At 25.1% G+C, this 8,510-nt stretch overlaps 1 protein-coding gene across 4 annotated transcripts in view; it reads left to right on the forward strand.

Annotated features, from left to right (window-relative positions):
- The window catches only part of LOC100161902 (protein FAM102A), a 34,682-nt gene that overhangs the window by 1,110 nt on the left and 25,062 nt on the right, over positions 1–8,510 (forward strand). The window lies entirely within an intron of this gene.

An 8,510-nucleotide genomic window follows, 5' to 3' on the forward strand; every position in this document is an offset into this window, starting at 1 on the left:
TTGAGTTTTTTTTTATACTCTTTTTATACTTAATCAAGAAAAAAGTGTTTGCTAAATTAAGTAGAAAAAATGTTATACTTGAATATTAATAGATTTTGTTAAATAACATATCATATTTATTAGTATTAATTACAAAATTCAACTATATAATATTCAATTTCTACAGAAAAATATTAGAAATAAAAATCAGTTTTGACTAAAATTTGAAAAATGTTATTTATTTGTTTAATTTTAAAGATAATTTACTATAAAAAAAAAGATTATAGTGTTTTGATGCATAAACAAAATGTGAACTATAAAAAAAAAATACAAAAAAAATATTATACAAGGTGCGAAAAATGTTATAATGATATCAGGAAATCTGAATTGTAAGGCATCCCTCCACTTATCTTAAGCCATTTCGACCACTGCAATAAGTGTTTTACCTATGGTTTTATACTAAATTAACTAATAACGTTAGATTTGGATAAAATATCCTAGTTCTAAATTATAACATATCAGACATATATATGGCATGGAAGTGAGACTTGTAACTTCCAGTTATGAATTAAAATATTATGAACAATGTTATGTACTGCAATAATAGTACAATGTATTATACCTAATTTTTAATTTTAAAAATGTGTATATACCTTGAGATACACTTAGTATTATTATTTTTTTTTTATTGTGATTTATTGCATTGATTATATTATGTGGTTAATAAGTGCTTAAGATGGTAATTGTGATTAAAAAAACCTTACTCTCTTGATCATTCCCAAATAATTGTTTGAACAGAATTTAAGTTTAAAAGTGGATAATAGTATTTCTACCAATAATGTTTGTATGTAGTTAATAATATTACAATATTTAGTGTTTAATATATAAAAATTACCAACTTCTTATCATTTGGTATTTTATTATGAAGTGTTAAACATTATTTTACCAATATTTTTCTTTTAGGTTAGCATTACAAATAATTATTTTAATGAGATTAGTCTAGTTAGGTTATTTATTTTAATGTTTGTAGATTTTCATGAATTTTTTTCTAAGTTTAGGCTATTTTTGTACCTGTTTATGTAAATACCTATCTACTGATTTTATTCATATTTCTTTTTAACTTCTATTAACTACAAAGTCGTAATGTATGTTAAAACTTATTAGAAACTATTAGCCATTAGGATGATTTTTTTATTTCTAATATTTGTGACAATGTTAAAATAAAATTTCAAACCCATTAAGACATTGTTAACATAATTTCTTTTTTTGCCTATCAGTATGTCTACATTATTAGCTTCAAGTCAGTAAACTAATATTGTAAATTTAATGTTGTGCTAAAAACTTAAATCAGCATTGAATCAGTTTATTCAGTAAGTTCTTAATATTTAAGAAAAACTTAGAAATTGTTGGTTAAGATAAATTGTTAATTAGTCCAAACTTTTAAAGGCGTATCATGTTTAAACAAAATAGTTTTTTGACTAAATGCAGATACCAATTGTCATCTATTATAATGTTATACAGTAGTTTCAACTTATACGATTCAAATAGGCTAGTCCTGATTTACACATAAACTAACACATAAAAACAAAATTTTTCTGTTGGACTTATTACACTGGTTAATAGGATCAATGTATATTCTTAAGGGGATATTCCCTAATTTTTTAGTCCATTTTCCCAATTTTATCAAATATATTTTGATAATTAATACAATTTTTCAACTCATCACCTCAAAAAGTATTGAAAGTTTTTAAAAATATTTTTATTCTTAAGGGGATATTCCTTAATTTTTTAGTCCATTTTCCTAATTTTATCAAATATATTTTGATAATTAATACAATTTTTCAACTCATCACCTCAAAAAGTATTGAAAGTTTTTAAAAATATTTTTATTCTTAAGGGGATATTCCTTAATTTTTTAGTCCATTTTCCTAATTTTATCAAATATATTTTGATAATTAATACAATTTTTCAACTCATCACCTCAAAAAGTATTGAAAGTTTTTAAAAATATTTTTTTTTACATATTTTCAAGTCATAAAATAACATTTTCTTTTTATTGCCATCATTTTTCATGTTTTTTCTGTACAAATGACAAAATATTTTTGAAATACATAGTAATGAATTAATTAGAAGGTATATGGCATTCTTAAACCTTTCGCCTTTTTGACTCGTTCAGTTAACGGACTAAAATACCTTGCTCTCAATGTGAGTTCAATAAACGGAAACTACTATACATATTCACCTTTATACCTAATCATTGTTGGTTTAATTTGGCATTAGATTTGTTAAAGATTTGCCTTTGAATAATTGATTAGTTTCAAAAAAATACATAGTAATAACTGTCGTAACTACATTAGCATCTGATTTTTTAAAACTATACTATCCTTTAAACTATCATAGCATATAACAAATATATATGTATTTATTTTTGTTATGCGTACCTATAGGTAGTAATTAATAAAACTGAAAGAAAAAATAAAAAGTTGTAAATATTTTAAATGACAAAAATATCATAAAAAAAATAAACCTCAAATTTTCAAAAGGCAAAGCATCTTGAGTCTTGACTTAATTATTAGATAAATAGCTAATAATGGTAATATAATTTTAATATAATATTTTAAGTGTAATAATAATATATAACATACAATGTAACATGTCAACAGATGCTAATGACCTCGGTATTCAAAGTGTTACTTATAAAAAAGATACATATATATATAGCTTAAAATGTATTAATATTAATATTAAGTTTATTTTATTCACTTGTATTGTCTGCACGTTAGATTCTCGCGTTGTTTAATTTTTAGATAAACATAATTTTATATTACCTACATATATTACGTATATTATAATATTATTTAAAGTGACTGTCTGTTAAAATTTGTAAATTATGTAATTTTTGCATAATTCTTATGGTATATTTAATTTAATTAGGTAGATACAGGTAGTTAAGGAAATATATATTGGCTCATTCTTGGATTATAGTAATTTATTGGATATTTAATATTATGTATAATATTTAACAAACTTATATTCAAGGTTATACAAATAAAATATTTTGTATTAACTAATAATAAATTATAAATAACTCGATTAAAAAAAAAAATATGTCAGCTCATCTCAATCAATGGCATGTGCAAAATTAATTCTATTCATATTTCTGTTTATATTTTAAATGCATAATATATATTTATCTACATTTAAAATTGTTTTTATTATTATAAAAAAAAAATGTATTTCAATTGTATACCTTTAAAATAAGCTGCAGAATGTTATGCTGTAGTTGGAGATTGGTTAAAATAATCATATCTAACTGAAAATCAAAAAATGTCCTCCAAAAACTGGACTTAAAATCCATAAATAGAAGGGGCCCATCTTGGGCTCAAACAAATTTAAAAATTAATAGTTTCATTTTTAACTCAAATATTTGTTCTGTCAAGAGTTTGAAACTGAAATTTAAACAAATAATATTTTATAATACTAATACTAAATCAACTTTATATTATCATAGGTACCTAGTATTTTTGAATATACATTTTTTTGTTAATTTTCACACTAAGTTGATATTACTAAATTTTTTTTTACAAAATATATATTATAATTTATAATAGAGTGAGTCAAAAGTTGCGCTTGATTTTTTTGTAGCTTTTGAGATAACAAGAATTTTATTAGATTTCCTTAAAAATCAAAAGCTTACATACTATAGATATTACTTAGTATGAGTATACATTGTACAGAATATTTTATTATAATATCATCATGTTTTCTTTTCTGACGAATATGATTTTTACATTTTTTTTGGCATTCTAATTGGTAGTTAGCCTTTGCTGGTATTTTTTGTAGAAAAGTATATGAAAATGGGGTCCATTTTTAGTTTTTATCACAGACATAATATTATTTATTTTTATAAATGTAAAGATGTCTGATAAAATTTATTTTGAGTTGTTTAAAGTATGGTGTTTATTGAAATAAATAAATAAATATTAGGTACATTTGACTCACACTAAATTACATAATTACATCACAGTGGGCATTACTGCATTAGATACATTATTTGATCAGTTATTACATTATCTTGTATATTTTATACCTTGTATCATAATATATGACATACTTATTTAAAAATCTTGTATTCGTCATTTAGTACGCTTTTATTTTTTTTCGTTTTAATCCGCTAATATGGGGAGGGGTATTGTGTTAGTACTATTTCCTCCTATGCATCATTGTTTTCGTCATTATATCTTTAGCAATGAATAATGATTATTTATTTGTATCATATACACATTAAAATGTAATCATATACGTATCAAAAATAAATACATAAATATTCAATTTTAGGTATAATATGAATTATATAATAGTGTATTAAGTATGTATTGCTTCTAAAACCAATTTATTCTATATCTCTCGCGCGTAAGTTAGGTCCAGGTTTCCATTCCAATACGGTTTTAGTTTCCCCAGGTCTTTTCTAACACCAAGCCATGTTTGTTTTGGACGTCCCCTGGTCTTCTTAAATCTATTTTATTTTCAATTACCATTTTAATAAGAGAACCATCAATTTGATTACTTACAAGAAAGTAATTAATTTTTTATATCGGGCTATACGCCTAGGCTTAATGGATTAGTGGCTATAACTATAAATGGATAAATTTCGTTTTATGTCGATGCAATCATTGACAAACTAGCCAAAAAACTGATAAACCAAAAAAATTACCGAAAAAATGATTAAAAAAACATATAGCTATAAAATATAATATCAATTATAATCAATTATTTAAAATATTATATATAAAAAAACAAAATATAGTAATTTTACAAATATTTTGAAGAAGTTTTATTAAATAAAAAATATTTCTCCGGAAAAGATACTGAAAAAATTACTAAAATAGGTATATTAATTATAATAAAAAAATATGTTATAATCTTAGAAATATTTTTAATTAATTACCAAGTACCTAATGGAATAATAAAATAATTAAATTTAGTTTAATATATTTCAAGATGCATCTTTAAATAATTATATACGGAACAAAAGTCGAGAACAATTACACTTGATGCCTGATGGTTAATTTTCCTTGATTTTATAAATTTAATTTTTATTTTATATCCCATTTATTTAATATTATGTATTCTATTTTTTTATTCATTTTCTCTGGTTAAAATCTTTTTCCATGTGTAACAAATATTATTAGAATTTACTATTATTTTATTATGTATAATTTATTACTACCTACAGACCACAGTGATAATAATAATTCCAAACGCTTTTAATTTGTATGAACACACACAACAATCATTAGTGACAGGAAATTAGTAGCTACGTAAATTGTCTAAACAAAGAATGCGTGGCAAATGTTTTTAAACTTCACTGAGCTCCATCATTTGTATCTGTGGGTATGGAAATTATTTTAAAAGTGCGTTTAATTAAGTCGTTAAGTAGCAAACAATAATGTGTATTACGCACGAGTTACATATAGATATAAGCTATACATACAAGCATTACAAGCTAACAAGTACTATGGGAGTATGGGACAATTTACAATCTAAATGCCGTGTTTTTTATGGTTGTTATTGTTTTTATTACAGTACTAAACGATTTTTTCCTCTTCAAATTGTTATATCATGTGTTTGACGTAAACGAATAGTATATAACATAATATATATTAATATTATGATATAGATTTTATATTAACGATTTTTAATTAGTGGGAGTATCGAATAAAATTTTTGTTTTCAAACGAATACAAGCCATAAGACCATATTTTAAATAAAAACCGTTTTTCTCATTATAACTGTAATTCATCGTCCATCGTCAATAATTATATTGAATACGCAGGTATAATCCAATTTCTGTAATGTTTTTGTTGAACTAATGCCTCGGTAGTAGGTTTTCATTCAAACTATACTATAATATATATGTATATAAGTAATATATTGGGTTTGTATCATTGGCTGTCTGTATGAAAACAATAAATATAACTGTGTATATTTTTTATCATTGATTTTCCGAAAAGAAATTGTCTTTCTCACGAAAAACGTTATTTAATTAATTAAATATATTACTGTCACGACAATCGCATATTACAAATAAAGCCAAATAAATAATAATATATTATATTATACTATAGTAAGTGTAGTTTTTTTTATTTATTGGAAGCTCTGCGTGGCATCTAGGGCCATTGTACGTATTATTGGGGTAAAGTTTGTTTATTATATACAATATGTACCTATATGGCTTTATACGTGCGATATTAATTACGTTTTGATAACAACAGACATCGTTATCATCTCTATATATTTATTATTTTGTAGCTATACAATATGTCGGATATAATTTATATAATTTATAGATCTTGAGATCCTAATATAATGGACTATATTAGGTCTTTTTTTGGTAAATTATACATGTAATAATACGGACTCGTGTTGCATAGGTACATTTGAAATGTTTATTCGCATGCGAACTGCCAGTATTTTTTCGCACGACATCTGTGTTTAAATTAAAATACGTAAATGGGGATTAATGGCGTTTAATTTTTACGCGAGTAATGGTCTTCGTGCCGTACTGTCGATCCGATTGAAATTTATACTCGTGGAGGAAACGTGCAATTTAAATATACCCGCGCAATACAGCTGTATATGATATTCGCACACAACGTCTAAAATCTAGGCCATGCACTAGTCATGGATCATAATTATTACAAATGAATTACTATAGAATTAGAAAAACGACCATCGCCATCACCACCTCCTCATATTCCCAATTAAATTGTACGCAACCGACCGACATTCCGGCGCTCTGTACAATGATATATAATTAGCAACTATACACGCGTCGCAGGATTAATATACAATATAATATCTGCGACGAATTTAATGACTATTAATATCAATAATAACCGATCTCTTTCCTCGTCGACTATTGTCTCAAAAACATTTTTGTGGCTTTTACACGGTAAAACACTGTTGCAGTTGTAAATTTTTTTACAGCTGTATAGTCAACACGAAATAATTATTACCTAATGCATACGTGTGCGGGCGAGATAGGAAGATATAGCAGGTGAACGCTGACGTGTTATACCTTAATATGCTATTATATGAGTGCTGGCCCCGTCAATATTTTACATAATAAATACATGATATTTGTATATTGTATGTGTGTATATGCTCAGAAGCAGACCTTCGCTTCACTTTTAAAACAATTTATATGTTTCGTAAAATCCATTGGTAGGAATTGTTTATTTACCGTATTTATTGGTAGGCGTTATAGTATTATAATAATATATGCGCTTTGCACGCGCGTCGTTCAACCATTAGATGTTTTAATTTTTGTTGTTACCACTGAACAATTATATTGTTACTAAAGTTTCTATAAATGGTGATTTACCGAGCACACTCACCCCCTCCCATTTTTCATTTAATAATTTATTGAAATTTTCATTTTTGGTATTTTTAAATGTACTTAAAGACCGTATTTTAAAATTGTTGAGATTTTCTGTTTTACTTACGAAGTGTCCCGTGAGGATACAAACTTCCGTTTTTCAAATAATAACTCTACCTTTTTACTCTAAATTATTTAGTGGATCATTTCGTTTTAATGTTGATGCACTTACCTAATTCAAAATTTGACCGAGTAGCTTTTTAGTTATAAAAATGTTTATTCTAATGATAATAGTCCTTAAAATTGGTTTTACAAAAATATAAAATATATGTGATATTGGATCTACTTGGATATTGGACCATTATTATGAATTATACAAGGAATTATATATGTTGATAGATTAATATTTAACTAACATTTTCAAACGACCATATTATATCGTGCATATCCATCATATCTTCCAAATCCGCATTATCCTTAGCACACAAAGTTAAATAACTCAAAATCTACTCCTTTGAATTTAGATTTTGATACGTCAACATTGTTAGAAAAATTACCCACTATATAATTTGTAATTGAAAAGGAGGGTACTCATAAGCCAACTAGGGGGAGGCTAGGGGGCTTAGCCCCTCAAAAATTCTAATAGCCCCCTCAAAATAAATTATTGAATTCTTTGATAAATATTAACAAATTTTTAAAAATTAAACTGTACCTATTTCTTTTTTTTTTATTTAATTTTTTTAATTTTTATTACCTACATTTTTTTTTTATATTGCCTATGATAAATATTATAAATATCATAAGCTGTATGCTTGTATTCGTTTTAAGGAAACAACTTATGTCGGTAAGATTATTAGATACACATAATTTTACAGTACACCTATGCACTGGACTATAACATAGAGATAGGTAATAGCAGAATAAAAATCCTTTGAAAAAAATCCCCGACCCTAGGAAAAATAACCCCTAGATTACAATATTACTGACATCCACATGGCATTTTTAAAACGTAATTAGTGTAATTATTACATTATTAATATTTAAGGGGATTCGATACCGTGATTTTCTGTTTTTGTCTAACACATGCGTGACATAGTATTTTAGACGTGTTTTTTGCCAAACATACTAATTGATCTAATGAAGCGATAAG

The sequence above is a fragment of the Acyrthosiphon pisum genome, chromosome A1 (genome assembly GCF_005508785.2).
Source record: "Acyrthosiphon pisum isolate AL4f chromosome A1, pea_aphid_22Mar2018_4r6ur, whole genome shotgun sequence".
NCBI lineage: Eukaryota > Metazoa > Arthropoda > Insecta > Hemiptera > Aphididae > Acyrthosiphon > Acyrthosiphon pisum.